The sequence below is a fragment of the Giraffa tippelskirchi genome, chromosome 10, assembly GCF_054371585.1.
Source record: "Giraffa tippelskirchi isolate mGirTip1 chromosome 10, T2T-mGirTip1v1.2.pri, whole genome shotgun sequence".
Taxonomy (NCBI): domain Eukaryota; kingdom Metazoa; phylum Chordata; class Mammalia; order Artiodactyla; family Giraffidae; genus Giraffa; species Giraffa tippelskirchi.
In genome coordinates, this window is record NC_137284.1 from 53,042,892 (window position 1) to 53,062,792 (window position 19,901).

At 46.5% G+C, this 19,901-nt stretch overlaps 1 protein-coding gene across 24 annotated transcripts in view; it reads left to right on the plus strand.

Annotated features, from left to right (window-relative positions):
* GRB10 (growth factor receptor bound protein 10) overlaps positions 1 to 19,901 on the plus strand; it is a 218,313-nt gene that overhangs the window by 43,994 nt on the left and 154,418 nt on the right. For 12 of the 24 annotated variants that reach the window (XM_081534568.1, XM_081534573.1, XM_081534560.1 and 9 more), the window contains exon 3: positions 12,931 to 12,973. The exons of 11 other annotated variants lie outside the window; for them this stretch is intronic. The gene's annotated coding sequence lies outside the window, so the exon portion shown is untranslated. Of the gene's footprint in view, positions 1 to 9,982; positions 10,136 to 12,930; positions 12,974 to 19,901 lie in introns of those variants that run through there. One more of the 24 variants, XM_081534566.1, reaches the window with a different exon arrangement.

Genomic DNA, 19,901 nt, shown 5'->3' on the forward strand with positions numbered 1-19,901 from the left:
CTCTGTTGGGTAGGGTGGGCATCCCTGGGAAGGCTCTGGCTCTGTTGGGTAGGGTGGGGATCCCTGGGAAGACTCTGTCTCTGTTGGGTAGAGTGGGGATCCCTTGGAAGGCTCTGGCTCTGTTGGGTAGGGTGGGGATCCCTGGGAAGGCTCTGTCTCTGTTGGGTAGGGTGGGGATCCCTTGGAAGGTTCTGGCTCTGTTGGGTAGGGTGGGGATCCCTGGGAAGGCTCTGTCTCTGTTGGGTGTGGTGGGGATCCCTGGGAAGGCTCTGTCTCTGTTGGGTAGGGTGGGGATCCCTTGGAAGGCTCTGGCTCTGTTGGGTAGGGTGGGGATCCCTGTGAAGGCTCTGGTTGTGTTGGGTAGGGTGGGGATCCCTGGAAGGCTCTGGCTCTGTTGGGTAGGGCGGGCATCCTTGGAAAGGCCCTGGCTCTGGCTCTGTTGGGCTCTTTCTTTGGGGTGTGGTGGGGATCCCTGGGAAGGCTCTGGCTCTGTTGGATAGGGTGAGGATCACTGGGAAGGCTCTGGCTCTGTTGGTGTGGTGGGGATCCCTGGGAAGGCTCTGGCTCTGTTTGGTAATGTGGGCATCCCTGGGTAGGCTCTGGCTCTGTTGGGTAGGGTGGGGATCCCTGGGAAGGCTCTGGCTCTGTTGGGTAGGGTGGGCATCCCTGGGAAGGCTCTAGCTCTGTTGCGTGTGGTGGGGATCACTGGGAAGGCTCTGGCTCTTTTCTTGGCTCTTTGGTTGTAGGAACAGACCCTGTTGGAGCTTTTCTTTTCTTTAATATATATAAATCCATTCTTTTTCATATCCTTTTGCACCATAGTTGATTCCAGGAGATTGAATATAGTTCCCTATTCTAGACAGTAGGACCCTATTATTGCTCCATCCTATAGATAAGCAAGAGCGAAAGGGGGCGACAGAGGATGAGATGGCAGGATGGCATCCCTGACTCAATGGACACGAGTTTTAGCAAACTCTGGGAGATGGTGAAGGACAGGGAAGCCTGGCGTGCCAGTTCTTGGGGTCACAAAGAGTCGGACATGATTGAACAACAGCAATAGATAGTAGTTTGCATCTGTTAATCCCAAACTCCCAGTCCTCTCCCCCCGCCCCGACTCCTTGGCAACCACAGGTCTGTTAGAGCTCTGTGTCCATGAATTTGTTTCTGTCTCATAAATGCATTCATTTGTGTCATATTTTTGATTCCATATGTAAGTTATATCATAAGATACTTGTCTTTCTCTGACTTCATTCATTCAGTATGAGAGTCTCCAGGTCCATTCATGTAGCTGCACATGGCAGTGTTTCATTCTTTTTTATGACTGAATAGGCATTATTTCTTTTTTTTGTTGCTTTTTTTTCAAATTTTAACTTTTTATTGACGTATAGTTGGTGTACAATATTATACGTTACAAGTATACAATATCAGTTCAGTTCAGTCACTCAGTCGTGTCCGACTCTTTGCGACCCCATGAATCGCAGCACGCCAGGCATCTCTGTCCATCACCAACTCCCGGAGTCTACCCAAACCCATGTCCATCGAGTCGGTTATGCCATCCAACCATCTCATCCTCTGTCGTCCCCTTCTCCTCCCGCCCCCAATCCTACCCAGCATTAGGGTCTTTTCCAATGAGTCAACCCTTCGCATGAGGTGGCCAAAGTATTGGAGTTTCAGCTTCAACATCAGACCTTCCAATGAACACCCAGGATTGATCTCTTTTAGGATGGATTGATTGGATCTCCTTGCAGTCCAAGGGACTCTCAAGAGTCTTCTCCAACACCACAGTTCAAAAGCATCAATTCTTCGGCGCTCAGCTTTATAGTGATTCACAATTTTTGAAAGTTATACTCTATTTATAGTTATTATAAAGTATTGACTATGTTCCCCATATTGTACAATGTATCCTTGTAAGTTTTTTTTTTTTAATTTTTATTGGAGTATAGTTGCTTTACACTGCTCTGTCAGTTTCTGCTGCACAACAAAGTGAGCCAGCTATCCATATACCCCTCTTTTTTTCTTAAAGCTTCGTGCTTTTAAGCAGTGACAATCAATGTCAAAGTTAAATTTGGACACAGTGCACTGCAGGCTTGCAGTTGGCGTTTTCCTTAAGGTAAATCATAGGGATCGAAACCCAGCATTCTCAGCTCAGACTCGACCCCTCTGTGACGCCCCCTGTCACAGGGTGTGGTGAAAGGATGCCTGGCTTGGTCTTGCACTGTCTAGGATGTGGGAGCTGCAGGCAGTAATAGCCATGCAGAGCACGTGCTCTGTGGAGGGAAGAGGTGCAGAGACCAGATGGCCGTGACACGCTGATCAGTGACTGGAACGAGTGTGTTGTGTGCATGTGTGCTGGGGACTGTAGTAAGTGCTTCTGGGGATTAAATTATCGGATCTTCACAACAGCCCTTGGAAGTGAATATAAACTCTCCCCATTTTACAGAGAGGGCACCAAGGCACCGGTAAGTTAGATACAGCTCATCCCCTTTATTTACTGATCCCATATCGCTAACGTTTATTTGTGGGACTTCAGTGGTGGTCCAGTGGTTAACCCTCTGTGCTTCCAACGCCAGGGGTGTAGGTTTGATCCCTAGCTGGGGAACTAAGACCGCACATGCTGCATGGTGCGGCAAAAATAAATAAATGAAAAGTTAATGATGCACTTGATGAAAATAAATATTTTATTGATGAAAAAAATAATTATATGAAAGTTTATTCGTAACCTCAAACCAATACAGTTGATGAGTTTGCATTTTCTAGAGCGTCACATAAAGCTGCCTGATTTATTTTGTCTGCCCTCTTGCCCTTGGCATCGTTATTTAGAGATGCATCTGTGTTGTAGCAAGAACTTGTTCCTGGCTTAGGGTCTCAGGCAGACCCTAAGCCTGAGAACTGAGTAGCATTCCTTTGTGTGGATCCATTGCAGCGAGTTTATCCATCCACCTGTGGGTAGTTATTTGGGCTGTTTCCAGGTTTTTGTGGTTTCGATACAGTTGGCATTCTTTACTGCCTGGGTCCCTCTTTTGAGGAGTGCCTTGCCCTTCTTCCACCCTCCTTTCTGGACCTCATCTTCTCCTACCCAAGCCCAGAGTTTCTGGTTTGGGGTGTGACTATGGGTCTGTCAGTCAGCTCATTTGTGTTCTGGTCTGGGAGAGAGCAAGGGTAGGGCTGGTCAGGAAGATGATTTCCAAGGCCACCCAAGGCAGGGAACAAGGCACGAAGATAGAGAGGTCCCCCCATACAGTTCTGGACACATGTGGACCCCACCTCACTAATTCTCTCCGAGCTGGATTTTAGTGTCAGGGACCAGACCGCTGTGGATGCTGTGAAGCTGCCCTTATTTTGCTGCTTTTACTCATGTTGGGAATGGTTAGAGGTGATTCCTGGGGGCATAGGGAGCTCATTGTAGCTTTCTCCTCAGATCGCTTAGGCTATGGTCTGGGAGGTCCCATCCTGGTTAGCACTGAGTTATTACCGGACCCAGAGGTCCGTGCGGGCTGAATCTGCATTCTGGGGAGATCCATCATCTAAGGTGTTTGCTGTCTTTATCCTCCTAGAATGGTGGTCAGCAAATTTAGACTGGGAACCTGTGTATCTTTGTGATATAAAAACTTGCCCTTCTTGCCTTGCCATTGGGATGGACTTGGCTTCACATGTTGGGGAGTGGGCAGACCCTAAGCCTGAGAACTGCCTGTGTATTTCTTTTTTGTATATATTTTATTTATTTGGCTGTGTCAGGTCTTAGTTGTGGTACGCAGGATCTTGGTTGTGTCTGGTGGGATCTTTCACTGCAGGGCACGGGCTCTGTAGTTGAGTGTGCGAGAGCCACGGAGTGTGGGCTCAGTAATTGCAGCACACAGGCTCAGTTGCTACATGGCCTGTGGGATCTTAGCTCCCTGGCCAGGGCTCAACCCCATGTCCCCTGCAGTGCCAGGTAGATTCTCAACCACTGGACCACCAGGGGAGTCACTATGGATGTACTTCTGCCTGCGGTTGGTTGTTTGAAATTAAGGGTAGCTACCCTAGCACTGCTCCATTGCTCACCCCACAAGTGACTCTTGCCAAGCTTGACCTGTTTGTGATCATGGAAGCTTCTATTGGACAGGGCTGCCCCACAGTGGAGACACAAGGAAGGATCATGATGGGAACCTTTGTGTGTGCACCTGCTCAGGTAGAAACAAGAAGAGATGCAGTAAGGAAAGCTGTTTTTCTTAGTCTTTGGTCTTTATATTCAGTGATGGTAGTAGCACATTCAACTTCCCAAATAGATCTGATGAATGGTTAGAGCTGCATCTCCTGTTGTTGTTGTTGTTCAGTCACTCAGTCATGTCTGACTCTTTGCAACACCATGGACTGCAGCACACCAGGCTTCCCTGTCCATCACTATCTCCTGAAGTTTGCTCAAACTCATGTCCCTTGAGTGGATGATCCCATCCAACCATCTCATCCTCTGTTGCCCCCTTCTCCTCCTGCCTTCAGTCTTTCCCAGCATCAGGGTCTTTTTCAATGAGTCAGTTCTTTGCATCAGGTGGCCAAAGTACTGGAACTTCAGCATCAGTCCTTTTACTGAATGTTTGGGGTTGATTTCCTTTAGGATTGATTGGTTAGATCTCCTTTCAGTCCAAGGGACTCTCAACAGTCTCTCCAGCACCACAGTTCAAAGCCATCAATTCTTTGGCATTTAGCCTTCTTTATGGCCACCTCATGTGAAGGGTTGACTCATTGGAAAAGACCCTAATGCTGGGTAGGATTGGGGGCAGGAGGAGAAGGGGACAACAGAGGATGAGATGGTTGGATGGCATCACCGACTCGATGGACATGGGTTTGGGTAGACTCCGGGAGTTGGTGATGGACAGAGAGGCCTGGCATGCTGCAATTCATGGGGTCGCAAAGAGTCGGACACGACTGAGTGACTGAACTGAACTGAACTGAACTGAACTTCTTTATGATCCAACTTATGTATGGATCTGTACATGGCTACTGGAAAAACCATAGCTTTGACCATACGGACCTTTGTCAGAAAACTGATGTCTCTGCTTTTTAATACACTGTCTAGGTTTGTCATAGCTTTCCTTCCAAGGAGCAAGTGTCTTTTGATTTCATGGCTACAGTCACCATCTGCAGTGATTTTGGAGCCCAAGAGAATAAAATCTGCCACTGTTTCCATTTTTTTCCCTATCTATTTGCCATGAAGTGATGGGACCAGATGCCATGATCTTAGTTTTTTGTATGTTGAGTTTCAAGCCAACTTTTTCACTCTCCTCTTTCACCTTCATCAGGAGGCTCTTTAGTTCCTCTTTGCTTTCTGCCATTAGGGTAGTATCATCTGCATATCTAAGGTTGATATTTCTCCCTGCAGTCTTGATTCCAGCTTGTGGTTCCTCCAGCCTCACATTTCACATGATACATCTCCTGAGATGTTACCTATGGCCAGCTTTGTAATTTCCCAATGGACTTCCTGCCTTGGTACCTCCCGGGGGATCTTGGCTCCTGGGATAGCAGAGGGAGCTCTTTCTAGGGGTCTTCCTCATGGAGCGCTGCCACAGGCTCCCATGTGGTCTGCAGGCCAGACGTTTCAAATGCCATCAAGAAACAGATTTTCCTTTTCTCTTCCTCTGAGTGAGAACAACCAGTGGTGATGTTAGTCGGAGCGTCACTGGATCCACAGGCCTTGACAGTCCAGTCTAGTTGAAAGGAGGATTCGTTTCTCTTTAAGTTAGAGTCTCAAAGGAAGATGGAGGGATGTAATAACATGCAATGAGATTTATGATAAGTACAGACTGATGAAAGAGCTCCATTTGAAAGTGTTGCATGCTTTCAGAAATAACAGCACATGGCCCAAACATGGCACGGAGGAGGGAAAAGGGTAACATTTTGAAGGTGCTGTTTCTTTGTAGTGTCAAGGAGTATTTTGACAAATTACTCCATAGACACGCGAGTTGGTGTGTGAGGTCCAGCAGGTGTGTGATGGATGTGGATGACTTCATCAGGAGATTATTACTTTCTTAGTTATTGCAGTTCTTGGAACCATGGGGGAAAATATTGCCTTCAAAATGATAGATACTGCGAGTTATGCAAACTCCAGAAGAAAAACTCTATGTGGCTATTTTTAGTGATTCTGTTAATGTGGAAGTATTGTGACCAAGTAGATAAAACATCTTCTTAAATTTTTTTGGAAACAAAGCAATTTAAAAGTCATAGTTTAAAATTTCATAGTTATGAAAAAAAGAACTTTGTAATACAAAGTCAAATTTCATACATAACAGATGAATATGTTTATAAATACCTAGATGTTTGGAGTTTAAGAATTTTCAGCATCATCTAGATTGTAGAGCGTGGACCAATTCAACCTATTTTAGGTGAGAAAATGTTTTAAAATTTTTCATTTTGTAGTCTTCTTAAAGCAGAAATTGTGATTTTCCCAGGATTTTTTAAATTTAATTGGAGGATAATTACTTTACAATATTGTGATGGTTTTTGCCATACATCCACATGAATTGGTCACAGGTGCACATGTCCAGGATGTTTTTGAAAGAAATGCTGCAGTAGCTTTCCCCCTTTTGCCTTGTCCATGAAAGCAGAGTTGTTTGATATTAGACTCTCTGGCCAGAACGGATGCCATTGTGTTTTCCTGGGCCAGTGTTGGCCATCTGGGCTCCATCCATGCTCCCTCATCTCTGGAGTCTGTTCCTCTGCCCTCTACCACCTGGACCTACCTCTGCCTAATTTCTTCCACTTTGCCATGCTCAGCCTGCACACCCGTCAGGCAGCCTAGCTTGCCTCCCCACCATGGCCCTTGTCCGTATCCACTGATACCACATAGCCCATTTGTGAGATGATGTACAGGTCAGTGTGTAATGTCCAATGTCACACCACTCCCAGGGGTGCCTGGGGCTCCGGTGCCAGGAAGCATGTGATGTCCAGACTGTGATGTTAGGTGTGTTCCCACCTTCCTGCAAGGCCAGGCCTGTGCTCCGCTGTTCTACTGAGTGAGTGGTGGCAGGAGCTGGGTGGGCATCCTGGACCCGTTGGATACCCCTCCTGGTTGTGTATCCCCCACCCCTCCAGACTGTGCTCCAGATAGCCCCTTCCTACCCCTCTCCCCCGACCTGCCAGGGGAGGGAGAGTGGACGGTTATTTTTGCCCAGGGCTTTGTTAATTAATCCAGATCCCTGGGACCCCTGATGATGGGGAGGGCGCTGTGTTTAAAGCAGGACTACTTTCAGCATCCCCACCTCGCCCTGCCCCAGGTACCAGGTTATTGACATCTGCACACTGAGGCCAGAGGACCTTTCCTGGGTCCTGTTTTCTGTAAGTTGTGTACATACTGGAAGGATTGATGCTGAAGCTGAAGCTCCAATACTTTGGCCACCTGATGCGAAGAGCTGACTCAATGGAAAAAACCCTGATGCTGGAAAGATCAAAGGAGAAGGGGACGACAGAGGATGAGATGGTTAGGTAGCATTACCAACTCAATGGACCTGAGTTTGAGCAAATTCTGGGTGATAGTGAAGGACAGGGGAGCCTGATGTGCTGCAGTTCATGGGTTCACAAAGAGTCGGACAGGACTAAGCGATTGAACAGCAACAGCATCTCTTACAGATTAAATAAACCTTTCAGATAACTTTTCCTGTGACATTTGGGGCTAGTTTATATCTAAACTGGGAGGACTTTAACTGAGGTAAATATAGGCTTTATTTTCAACAGCTGGAAATGGTCTAAGGAGGCAGTGAGTGATCTGGTCTTTCACGGGATTTGCAGCGCGTGGCAGTGGTGGTCAGAACCCCACCTTGCAGCAGGCAGCCGTGTCCTTAACCTAAGTGGTTACTCCCGAGGGTGGCCCCATGGTGAGTGGGACCCAGCGGCTTCTCCAGGTCGTGGCAGCGGGCACTAGTCTGCACTGGCCTTGCTCAGCTCAGTTTCCCTTCCTTTCAATGGGGTTGGCGGGGAGGAGGCAGGTTCCTGGCTCCCCACTTTCCTTTACTGTGAAAAGACCTCACAGTGAAACCCGTGCATTTTATGTGAAGCTAGGTGATTTTCTTTTCCTCCTGTGCCTCTCTTAGCCTTTGATTCAGCAGAGCGGCTTTCGTGAGCAGAAGGGGGATGGGGCACTTTTCAGACCTGGTCTGACCTCCTCTGTGCTCCTCTGGCCAGCCTCTGCCCCTGCCCTGTCCCCTGTCCTCCATGTCCTCCCCCCCCCCACTTCCCTCTGACGGGGATGCAGAGCCTGTTTTGTGGTGTGACTTTAAGTCTGAGAGGGATGGGGGTCCCTGGAAGCGTGTGAGGGGCCGAGCAGCACCGTGGGGCCTGGGGTTTGAGAGGGTGGGGCTGGCTTCTTTGCTGGGGAAGCAGCAGTTGAGAAACCTGGCAGCAGAGTCCTGTGCTTGGAACAGCCCCGTCGGGGAGACACAGTTGGTCCCTGGATCCCTTGTGGGGTGTATGGGGGAGAGAGTAGAGTCAGGTGGCATTGTGGTCTTCTGACTGAGCCAGTGGATGGAGGCGTTTCTGCTGAGACCCAGAAGTGGCGGCCTCAGGAGGACTTTGGACAGCTGGGTTTGAGAAGCCAGGGGACAGCGGAGTGAAGGGCATGGGGCAGCTGTGTGTGTCCTTAGAATTCGCAATGAGGTTAGAGGGTGTCTGTAGTTCCTGGTGTATTTAGATGGTGAGGGGGAGTGAGCCCATGGGGAGTGAGAGGGGTGAGGTCTGAGGAGTGGTTGCTGGGACACTCGCAGTTCAGGGGACTTGAAGTCGGGGAGTCACTGCTAAGGGGACTGGGAGTGGTGGGTGAGGGAGTAGGGCATTGGGGCCGTGGCCTCAGGGGTCCCCCAGGAGGGGACGGGTGGTGGGGGGGACCCAGAGTTGACCTGTGCCTGTGGCCTGGAGGGAGTGGGTTCAGGAGGGAGTGGGGGGCAGAAGCCCAGCAGTCAGACTGTGGATCAGTAAGGAGGTGGCGATGTTTGCAGGGTAGAAAATACGACCTGCCTTGAGAGTTAGGTATCTTCCCGCAGAGTGGAAACTTCCAAGCATCATCCTGGTGGTGGCAGCCACCCTGTGTGTGATGACTCCCACATCACAGTGCCCCCATGACATGCACACGTATGTGGGATCTGTGTACATACGCACAACACTAACCTGTACACAGGTCCCTAGAGCCAGGCATGTAGGTTATTTCCAGCCATACTGGAATAAAAAAATACTTGTGTACCCATTTAAGGTTCTTGGATTAAGAACACTCTGGTGAAGCGTGAGGGCAGGTGTCTGGAGATCTCGAGGCTGTGGGCAGTTTGCAGCTGAATCTGCCGCCTTTCCGCGTGGCCTCACCTTGCAGGTCACACCTGGACGGTTCTTTAGGTAAAGGCTCTGTGCCCAGCTCCAGCCTCAGTTGGATGGACTGGGATGTGGGGCTTGGAGCAAGATTTGGAAACACCTCGTGGCTCAGTAGTAAAGAATCTGCCTGCAATTCAGGAGACCCAGGTTCGATCCCTGGGTCGGGAAGATCCCCTGGAGAAGGAAATGGCAACCCACTCTAGTATTCTTGCCTGGAGAATCCCATGGACAGGGGAGCCTGGTGGGATACAGTCCGTGGAGTCGCAGAGAGTCAGACATGACTGAGCGACTAACATTTCATTTTCATTTCCAGGGGTTCTAGTGTGAGACCAGAGCTAAGAACCGGGATTCTGTGGGGATGATCATGGGGTACTGAGAATGGCCAGCACAGACAGAAGGAGGGAGGGAATAGGGGGATCTGCTTAGTGGGGGAGGGGCAGGGATGGGGAGGCACCTAATGACTCATTAACCAGAGTGGGGACCGCAGGTGGAGCAGGTCTACAGGGGCATCACTCAGCTTTTGAGGGCTGCAGACCTGTGTGGGGACAGCTCTGGACCGTGGGAGCTGCGAGCAGGTGCTCTGCTGAGGGCAGGGCTGGGAGACGACACAGTCCACGTCCACAAGGAGCTATAAGCCAGGGTGGGTGGTGGGAGGGGCAGTGAGATCACTTGGAAACACACCTCCTGTAAGATGGTGTCAGAGAGCCTCTGTGATCTGCAGGAAGAACCACTGTGAAGTCAAACCCAGAGAGGGACCCAGAGAAGAGAGTCATTTGGCAGGATTTTGAGGACTGTTGAGACAGTTTCGGTGGTGAGCAACTCATTGATTTGGGGGATCCAGGCTGTGGGTTTAGAAGCTACTTTATCAACATTTGCGGATGGATGCAGGGAGACAGCAAAGCTGAGACTGCTGGTTAAGAGAGTGCCCCCTCCTTCCTTCCCTCCCGCCTTCTCCCCTTCCAGTCCTTCCTAATATGGGAAATGAATAGGCACATTCCTTGGCCTGGGGAGGGAACAGTGTGGCAGCGGATGAAAGAGTTCTGAGACCTAGGGGCAGGAGGGCAACGGAGCCAGGAGTGAGCAGAGGGCTGGCCCTCCCCTGGCTGCCCTGCAGGGGTTTAGACTCTCTGCAGGGGGCGGCAGCAGGATGCAGGAAGGGAGGTTCAGGCTAATAGAAAATGCATCAGTATTGCTGCTGTGGAGAAAGTGATGACCCAGGCTGAAAGACAAATCCCAGATTCAGGGAGGTCCATCGAGGTTGCGCCTTGGTGGCTGATGTCATCCTTTATGCTACCTGGGAAAAGTCCTCCAAGCATCACCCTGTGATGTGGTCTCAGTTTTCTTGTGACCCTATAGGGTCGACTCTTCCCTTCCTTCCCCAGAATCTGGGTGCCCTGAATGTAAGAAAATTGATGTTTCACTGTAGCTTGTGGCTTCTTCCTCAGAGGGAGTGATCAAGTCACACCTGGAACAAAATGTTGTTATTCTTTATCAGCAAAGAGTTTGGTCTTTAATTAAAACTGATATATTTAAAGTGAATCAATCTGGATTATTTTGAAGCTGTGGACACTTCCTGTGGCTAAACTGGATCTAATCGGTCCAGTCTTATGCCCTGGGACCCTTAAGACAGTAACGCAACAGGGAAACCCATCGTGATGAAGCTTAAAATTCCAGGGCTGCTGTTATGGAATCCAAATTGAGGCAGCCAGACCCTAGGAATTACAGGGTCTCCTAGCATCGTGAGGTTCAGTTAACCTAGACAGCGGTCACCATGCAGTTGTTTGGTCTTGTAGCCTGGTCACCTCTCACCTTGTGCCCCTGCCCGAGAATCGCATGAGAAGGTCTGCAGTCCTGGCTGTGTGTTCATCGTGAGCACTGTGGGCAGAAGTTGACTGGAAGCCTCAGCCCTGGACTCAGGGAAGGGACGCACAGGGGAGCAAATCCTCCGTGCCAGCCCCCCTGGCTCATCGTTGTTAGATGAACTCGTGTCCATTCCTACAAGAACAAGAGTGGACACCTAACTCCACCCTGGAGAGAGACTTAGGAAGTGTGAATCCTGTGTTTGGTGGATTGGTGTGTAGCGGACTCCGGCGGGTAATACAACTCAGAACAGAAACTCTCTGTGAGGGTCCCTTAGGGTCTCCAGCCAGACCTGTGACTGAGAGCGCCCCCAGACATTTCTAGGCTGAGGTGACAAGCTTAGAAGGGCTTCACATGTCAGGGCTTTTTGCTAAGTGTGACTCCATGAAACACTGAATCAATAGATTTAAAAAGAAGATCGTCTGTGTGCCCCCAGATAGTTAAGGTGGTGGACAAAGCAGGGCTTGGGAATAGGGTTAGACCACAGAATCACACACTTTCTACTGCCTGATGTAGTGAAAGGGCCGTGAAGTTTAAGAGGAAGTCCAACATTTGTACTGGTCAGAACTGACAGAAACAGGCAAACACAGGACACACTGCTGGTTGGCACCTTTACAGCCGGCCTCCCCAGGTCCCTCGAGGTGACCGGACTCCAGGCCCCTCTCGGAAACGCTCTTCAGATCTTGAGCTCTGTACCTCACTGCTCTGTGGACTGAGCAGAAGCAACGCTTGCTGTTCTGACTCACAGTGAATATGAATCTGATACTGCTGCTGCTAAGTCGCTTCAGTCGTGTCCGACTCTGTGCGACCCCATAGACGGCAGCCCACCAGGCTCCCCCGTCCCTGGGATTCTCCAGGCAAGAACACTGGAGTGGGTTGCCATTTCCTTCTCCAATGCATGAAAGTGGAAAGTGAAAGTGAAGTCGCTCAGTCGTGTCCAACTCTTCGCGACCCCATGGACTGCAGCCTACCAGGCTCCTCCGTCCATGGGATTTTCCAGGCAAGAGTACTGGAGTGGGGTGCCATTGCCTTCTCCAGAATCTGATACTATGAGAGCTGAAAAGAATGATATACCTTACTGAGTTTACCAAAAATCGTAGCAAAGTTTCAGGAGCTCGAGCTGCATCAGTTCTTTTCAGAATTTAAATACAGAGATTGTGTTCATTTATTCTAAGGGGTAGGTGATTCAGATACTCGTACAACATTTTATGGGTCCAAAGGTCTTCCATGGAAGGTTAAACCTCCACCCTCGCACCCAAGTTTCCAGCCCCCGAGAGCAGCCCTGCTGCTGGCTGTCAGTACTCTGCTGAGAGGTCTCTCCTCCCCCAGTGGCAGGACTGCTGCCCACCCTTTGTTTTCTCTGCTCCTCATCACCCCAGTACCTTAGAGCACCACCCTAGGGAAATGCCTTGTTGATTTGCTTATTTACTTATTTGCTGAAACTGACTCATTGGAAAAGACCCTGATGCTGGGAAAGATTGAAGGCAGGAGGAGAAGGGGACGACAGGATGAGATGGTTGGATGGTATCACCGACTTGATGGACATGAGTTTGAGCAAGCTCTGGGAGTTGGTGATGGACAGGGAGGCCTGGCGTGCTCCAGTCCATGGGGTCGCAAAGAGTCAGACACGACTGAGCGACTGAGCTAAATTGAAGTACAGTTGATTAACAGTGTTGTAGTAGTTTCTGGTATATAGCAGAATGATTTAGTTATATATATTCTTTTTCATATTCTTTTTTATTACAGTCTGTTTCAAGATATGAATGTAATTCCCTGTGCTGTATAGTAGGTAGGTCCTTGTTTTTCATCTGTTTTATATATATAGTAATGTGTATCTGTTAATCCCAAGCTCCTAATTTATTTCTCTCCCCTTTTCCCCATTGATAACCATAATTTTTTTTTTATGGGGGTGAGTTTATTTCTATTTTACAAATAAGTTCATTTATACTTTTTCTTTATATTCCGCATATAAGCAACATATAATGTCTTTCTCTATCTCAATATGACAATCTCTAGATCTATCCACATTACTGCAAATGGCATTATTTTGTTCTTTTTTATGGCTGAGTAATATTTCATTCTATATATATCCCCCATTTATCCATTCCTCTTTTGATGGGAACTGAAGTGCCTCTTGATGAGGGTGAAAGAAGAGAGTGAAAAAGCTGGCTTGAAACTTAGCCTTAAAAAAACTAAGATCATGGCATCCTGTCCCATCACTTCATGGCAAATAGAAGGGGAAAAAGTGGAAGCAGTGACAGGTTTTATTTTCCTGGGCACCAAAATCACTGCAGATAGTGACCGCAGACTTGAGATTAAAAGACACTTGCTCCTTGGAAGGAAAGCATGACCTGGATAGCATATTGGAAAGCAGAGACATCACTTTGCCGACAAAAGTCCCATAGAGTCAAAGTTATTTCCAGTAGTCATGTCCAGATGTGAGAGTTGGACCATAAAGTAGGCTGAGTACTGAAGAGTTGATCCTTTTGAAGTTTGGTGCTGAAGACTCTTGAGAGTCCCTTGGACTGCAAGGAAATCAAACCAGTCCATCCTAAGGGAAATTAACCCTGAATAATCATTGGAAGGACTGATGCTGAAGCTGACGAGAGGGAACCTCAGGCCTTTATGAAAGTCACTGAGGGGGGCGGGGCTAAGATGGCGGAGGAATAGGACGGGGAGACCACTCTCTCCTCCACAAATTTATCGAAAGAACATCTGAACGCTGACCAAACTTCACAAAACTACTTCTGAAGGCTGGCTGAGGACGTCAGGCTTCCACAAAAACTGCGCATTATCTTCAAAAGAGGTAGGAGAAATTATAAAAGATAAAAAGAGAGACAAAAGAGTTAGGGACGGAGACCCGTCCCGGGGAGGGAGTCGTAACAGAGGAGGAATTTCCAAGCACCAGGAAACCCTCTCACCGGCGGGTGTGGGGGAGGATTTTTTATCTCGGAGGGCAACGTAACTGGGAGGAAAAAATAAATAAAATCCACAGATTACGTGCCTAAAGCAACTCCTAGCAAAGAACCCCAGACGCTCGCATCATCCGCCACCAGCAAGTGGGGGCTGAACGGAGAGGAGCGGGCGGCATTGCCTAGGGTAAGGACCAGGCCCGAGTGCCCCGAGGGCAATCTGAGGGAGCTAACGTGAGATAGTAACCTAAACTGTGGGACAGCGAGAGAGAGAGAGAACTATCCCGCGAAAAGCCCAACTCTAAGGCACTGCCGGCCCGCTCACAGAACAAAGGACTGAGCGATACCAGAGGAGAACTAGCCGGCTGCGGACCGCCCCATCCCCCGCCGGACACAGCGGGCAGGCGGGGCCCGCCAGAGCCGGAAAGGGGCAAACTCGGCTCCAGAGAGGGCACCCCCTGCCAAACTGCAAACAGGCTCCCAGTTTCTAAGCAAAGACTGCCTGAGATCCCGGAGGGTCGACAGCCGCCGGGAGGGTCGCAGCCAGAGACCAGCTCCCCAGAACCGACACAAAGCACACCGGAGCCGGGCGCGCCCGTAAACCGAGGCGGGGACCAGGGAGGTGATAAGCCGCACCGCCCCAACAGGGGAGAGCGCCCTCTCCAAACTCCTGGCCGCCTGGGCAGCTCCGACCGGGAACGGCACAAGCCGCAGGCGAAACCGAGTCTGCGCCTTTGTGGAGTGGCCGGGAGCCTGAACCTGAGCGGCTTAGACCTGGGAAGTGCACGCAGCTCAGGGCCCGCTCCCCGGCCGAGTAACCTGAAGCCTGAGCAGGGTAGACGGGGAAAGCACACACGCCGTGAGCGGGGGCGAACCCAGTGCGGCCGAGACACTGCGAGCTTACCACACAAACGCCAGAATTGCAGTGTTCCTTTCTCCCCACAGCACGATTGAACAAGCGAACCTAAAGAGATCACCTCCACCGCTTTGTTGCAGGGCGGAAATTAGATACTGAAGAGATCTCCAAACAGAAGCCAAATAAACAGAGGGAAGCGCTTTGGAAGGGACAGGCCAACAGATTAAGATCCCTGTAGTTAATACCGACTGCATTAAAAAGGACCTATAGATCTTGAAAAGTATAAGCAGGAATAAGGATCTATCTAAAACTGAGCAGATCCCACACTGCTCACAACAGCTCCAGAGAAAGTCCGGGATATATATATTTTTTACTATTATTATTTTTTTTTTTTTTTAATTTTTTTTAATTAAAAAAAAATTTTTTTTTCTCTTTCCTTTTTCTTCAAGTCCTCTATTACACCTTTAACTTTCATTTTCATAACCCACTATTAACTTGCAAAAAAAAAACAACCCTATTTTTGAAGCAAACTACATACATATATCTTATACCTTTTGTGTTTTCTTTTTTTTAATGTTTTTTTCCTGTTCTACATTTTTTTACTGTTTCTTTTTTTACTGTTTTACTGTTTTTTTTTCTTTTTACACTGTTTCCTTTTTTCTTTTTTTTTTTTTTAGATTGTAAGTTTTATAAGAGTCTAACCTCTACTCTAGATTTTTAATCTTTGTTTTACATATTTGATATCAACTTTGTACATTTAAGAACCCAATCTTTAGGACCCATTTTTACTCAGGAGTGTGATCACTGGCCTGATCACTCTCTCCCCCTATTGATGCTCTTTCTTCTCCCTCAGGGAACCTCTATCTCCCACCCTCCTCCTTCTCAACCCAATTCTGTGAATCTCTGAGGGTGTTCTGGGTACCGGAGAACACTTCAGGAACAGGATACTGCCCAGATCTCTCTCTCCCCTCTTAATTCCTCCCTTTCTACTCATGCTCACCTCTGTTACCTTCCTCCACCCTCTCTATGTATCTCTGTGAATCACTCTGAGGGTTCCAAACTGTGGAAAGCACAGAGGGAAGTGCTTCCTGGCTAGATTGCTCTCTCCACATTTGAATTCCCCTCTTCCCCTCCTGGTCACCTCAACCCACCCCCCCCCCCCCCACCTCATCTCTCCATGTAACTCAGTGAACCTTTCTGGGTATCCCTCACTGTGGAGAATCTTTTCACCATTAACCTAAAAGTTTTATTATTGAGGCTGTATGGAAGGAGAAGTCTTGAGGCTACTGCAAGAATAAGACTGAAAGCCAGGGGAAACATTAATTAATAAGAGACCATCCAACAGCCTCCATAAATTCACTGAAACCAAGCTCCACCCAAGAGACAATAAGTTCCAGAGCAAGACATACCACGCAAATTCTTCAGCAACGCAGGAACATAGACCTGAGCATCAATATACAGGCTGCCCAGAGGCACACCAAATCCATAGACATCTCAAAAATTAATACTGGTCACTCCATTACACTCTAGAGAGCAGAAATCCAGCTCCACCCACCAGAACACCGACACAAGCTCCCCCAACCAGGAAACCTTGACAAGCCACCTGTCCAACCCCAACTGCAGTGAGGAACCTCCACAACAAAGAGGAACTTCATACTACCAGAATACAGAAGGGCCACGCCTAACACAGCAATCTAAACAAGATGAAAAGGCAGAGAAATACTCAGCAAGTAAAGGAAAATGAGAAATGCCCACAAAGCCAAACAAAAGAGGAGGAGATAGGGAATCTATCTGAAAAAGAATTTAGAATAAGGATAATAAAAATGATCCAAAATCTTGAAAGCAAAATGGAGTTACAGATAAATAGCCTGGAGACAAAGATTGAGAAGATGCAAGAAATGTTTATCAAGGACTTAGAAGAAATAAAAAGGAATCAATATAGAATGAATAATGAAATAAAGGAGATAAAAGACACTCTGGAGGGAACCAACAGTAGAATAACGGAGGCAGAAGATAGGATAAGTGAGGTAGAAGATAGAATGATGGAAATAAACGAAGCAGAGGAAAAAAGAAAAAAGAATCAAAAGAAATGAGGAAAACCTCCGGGACCTCTGGGACAATATGAAACGCCCCAACATTCGAATCATAGGAGTCCCAGAAGAAGAAGATAAAAGGAAAGGCCATGAAAAAATACTCGAGGAGATAATAGTTGAGAATTTCCCTAAATTGAGGAAAGAAATAGTGACAGAAGTCCAAGAAACCCAGAGAGTTCCAAACAGGATAAACCCAAGGCGAAACACCCCAAGACACATATTAATCAAATTAACAAAGATCAAACACAAAGAACAAATATTAAAAGCAGCAAGGGAAAAACAACAAATAACACACAAGGGGATCCCCATAAGGATAACAGCTGATCTTTCAATAGAAACCCTTCAGGCTAGAAGGGAATGGCAGGACATACTTAAAGTAATGAAAGAGAATAATCTACAACCCAGATTACTGTACCCAGCAAGGATCTCATTCAGATATGAAGGAGAATTCAAAAGCTTTACAGACAAGCAAGAGCTGAGGGAATTCAGCACCACCAAACCAGCTCTCCAGCAAATGCTAAAGGATCTTCTCTAAACAGGAAACACAGAAAGGATGTTTCAACACGAACTCAAAACAACAAAGTAAATGGCAACGGGATCATACTTATCAATAATTACCTTAAATGTAAATGGGTTGAATGCCCCAACCAAAAGACAAAGGCTTGCTGAATGGATACAAAAACAAGACCCCTATATATGCTGTCTACAAGAGACCCACCTCAAAACTAGAGACACACACAGGCTGAAAGTGAAAGGATGGAAAAACATATTCCATGCAAACGGAGACCAAAAGAAAGCAGGAGTCGCAATACTCATTTCAGATAAAATAGACTTTAAAATAAAGGATGTGAAAAGGGACAAAGAAGGACACTACATAAAGATCAAAGGATCAATTCAAGAAGAAGACGTAACAATCATAAATATATATGCACCCAACATAGGAGCACCACAATATATAAGGCAAATACTAACAAGTATGAAAGGGGAAATTAACAATAACACAATAATAGTGGGAGACTTTAATACTCCACTCACGCATATGGATAGATCAACTAAACAGAAAATTAACAAGGAAACACAAACTTTAAATGATACAATAGACAAATTAGATTTAATTGATATTTACAGGAGTTTCCACCCCAAAACAATCAATTTTACCTTTTTCTCAAGTGCACATGGAACTTTCTCCAGGATAGATCACATCCTGGGCCATAAATCTAGCCTTGGTAAATTCAAAAAAATTGAAATCATCCCAGCCATCTTCTCTGACCACAATGCAGTAAGATTAGACCTCAATTACAGGAAAAAAACTATTAAAAGTTCCAACATATGGAGGCTAAACAACACGCTTCTGAATAACCAACAAATCACAGAAGAAATCAAAAAAGAAATAAAATTATGCATAGAAATGAATGAAAATGAAAACACAACAACCCAAAACCTATGGGACACTGTAAAAGCAATACTAAGGGGAAGGTTCATAGCAATACAGGCGTACCTCAAGAAACAAGAAAAAAATCAAATAAATCAACTAACTCTACACCTAAAGCAACTAGAGAAGGAAGAAATGAAAAACCCCAGGGTCAGTAGAAGGAAAGAAATCTTAAAAATTAGGGCAGAAATAAATGCAAAAGAAACAAAAGAGACCATAGCAAAAATCAACAAAACTAAAAGCTGGTTTTTCGAGAAGATAAACAAAATTGATAAGCCATTAGCCAGACTCATCAAGAAACAAAGGGAGAAGAATCAGATCAACAAAATTAGAAATGAAAATGGAGAGATCACAACAGACTCCACAGAAATACAAAAGATCATAAGAGACTACTACCAACAGCTATATGCCAATAAAATGGACAACTTGGAAGAAATGGACAAATTCTTAGAAAAGTATAACTTTCCAAAACTGAACCAGGAAGAAATAGAAGATCTTAACAGACCCATCACAAGCACGGAAATCGAAACTGTAATCAGAAATCTTCCAGCAAACAAAAGCCCAGGACCAGACGGCTTCACAGCGGAATTCTACCAAAAATTTAGAGAAGAGCTAACACCTATCCTACTCAAACTCTTCCAGAAAATTGCAGAAGATGGTAAACTTCCAAACTCATTCTATGAGGCCACCATCACCCTAATTCCAAAACCAGACAAAGATGTCACAAAAAAGGAAAACTACAGGCCAATATCACTGATGAACATAGATGCAAAAATCCTTAATAAAATTCTAGCAAACAGAATCCAACATCATATTAAAAAGATCATACATCATGACCAAGTGGGCTTTATCCCAGGAATACAAGGTTTTTTTAACATCCGCAAATCAATCAATGTAATACACCACATTAACAAATTGAAAGAAAAAAACCATATGGTTATCTCAATAGATGCAGAAAAAGCCTTTGACAAAATTCAGCATCCATTTATGATTAAAACCCTCCAGAAAGCAGGAATAGAAGGAACATATCTCAACATAATAAAAGCTATATATGACAAACCCACAGCAAACATTATCCTCAATGGTGAAAAATTGAAAGCATTTCCCCTAAAGTCAGGAACAAGGCAAGGATGCCCACTTTCACCACTACTATTCAACATAGTTTTGGAAGTTTTGGCCACAGCAATCAGAGCTGAAAAAGAAATAAAAGGAATACAGATAGGAAAAGAAGAAGTAAAACTCTCACTGTTTGCAGATGACATGATCCTCTACATAGAAAACCCTAAAGACTCTACTAGAAAATTACTAGAGTTGATCAATGAATATAGTAAAGTTGCAGGATATAAAATTAACACACAGAAATCCCTTGCATTCCTATACTCCAATATTGAGAAAACAGAAAGAGAAATTAAGGAAACAATACC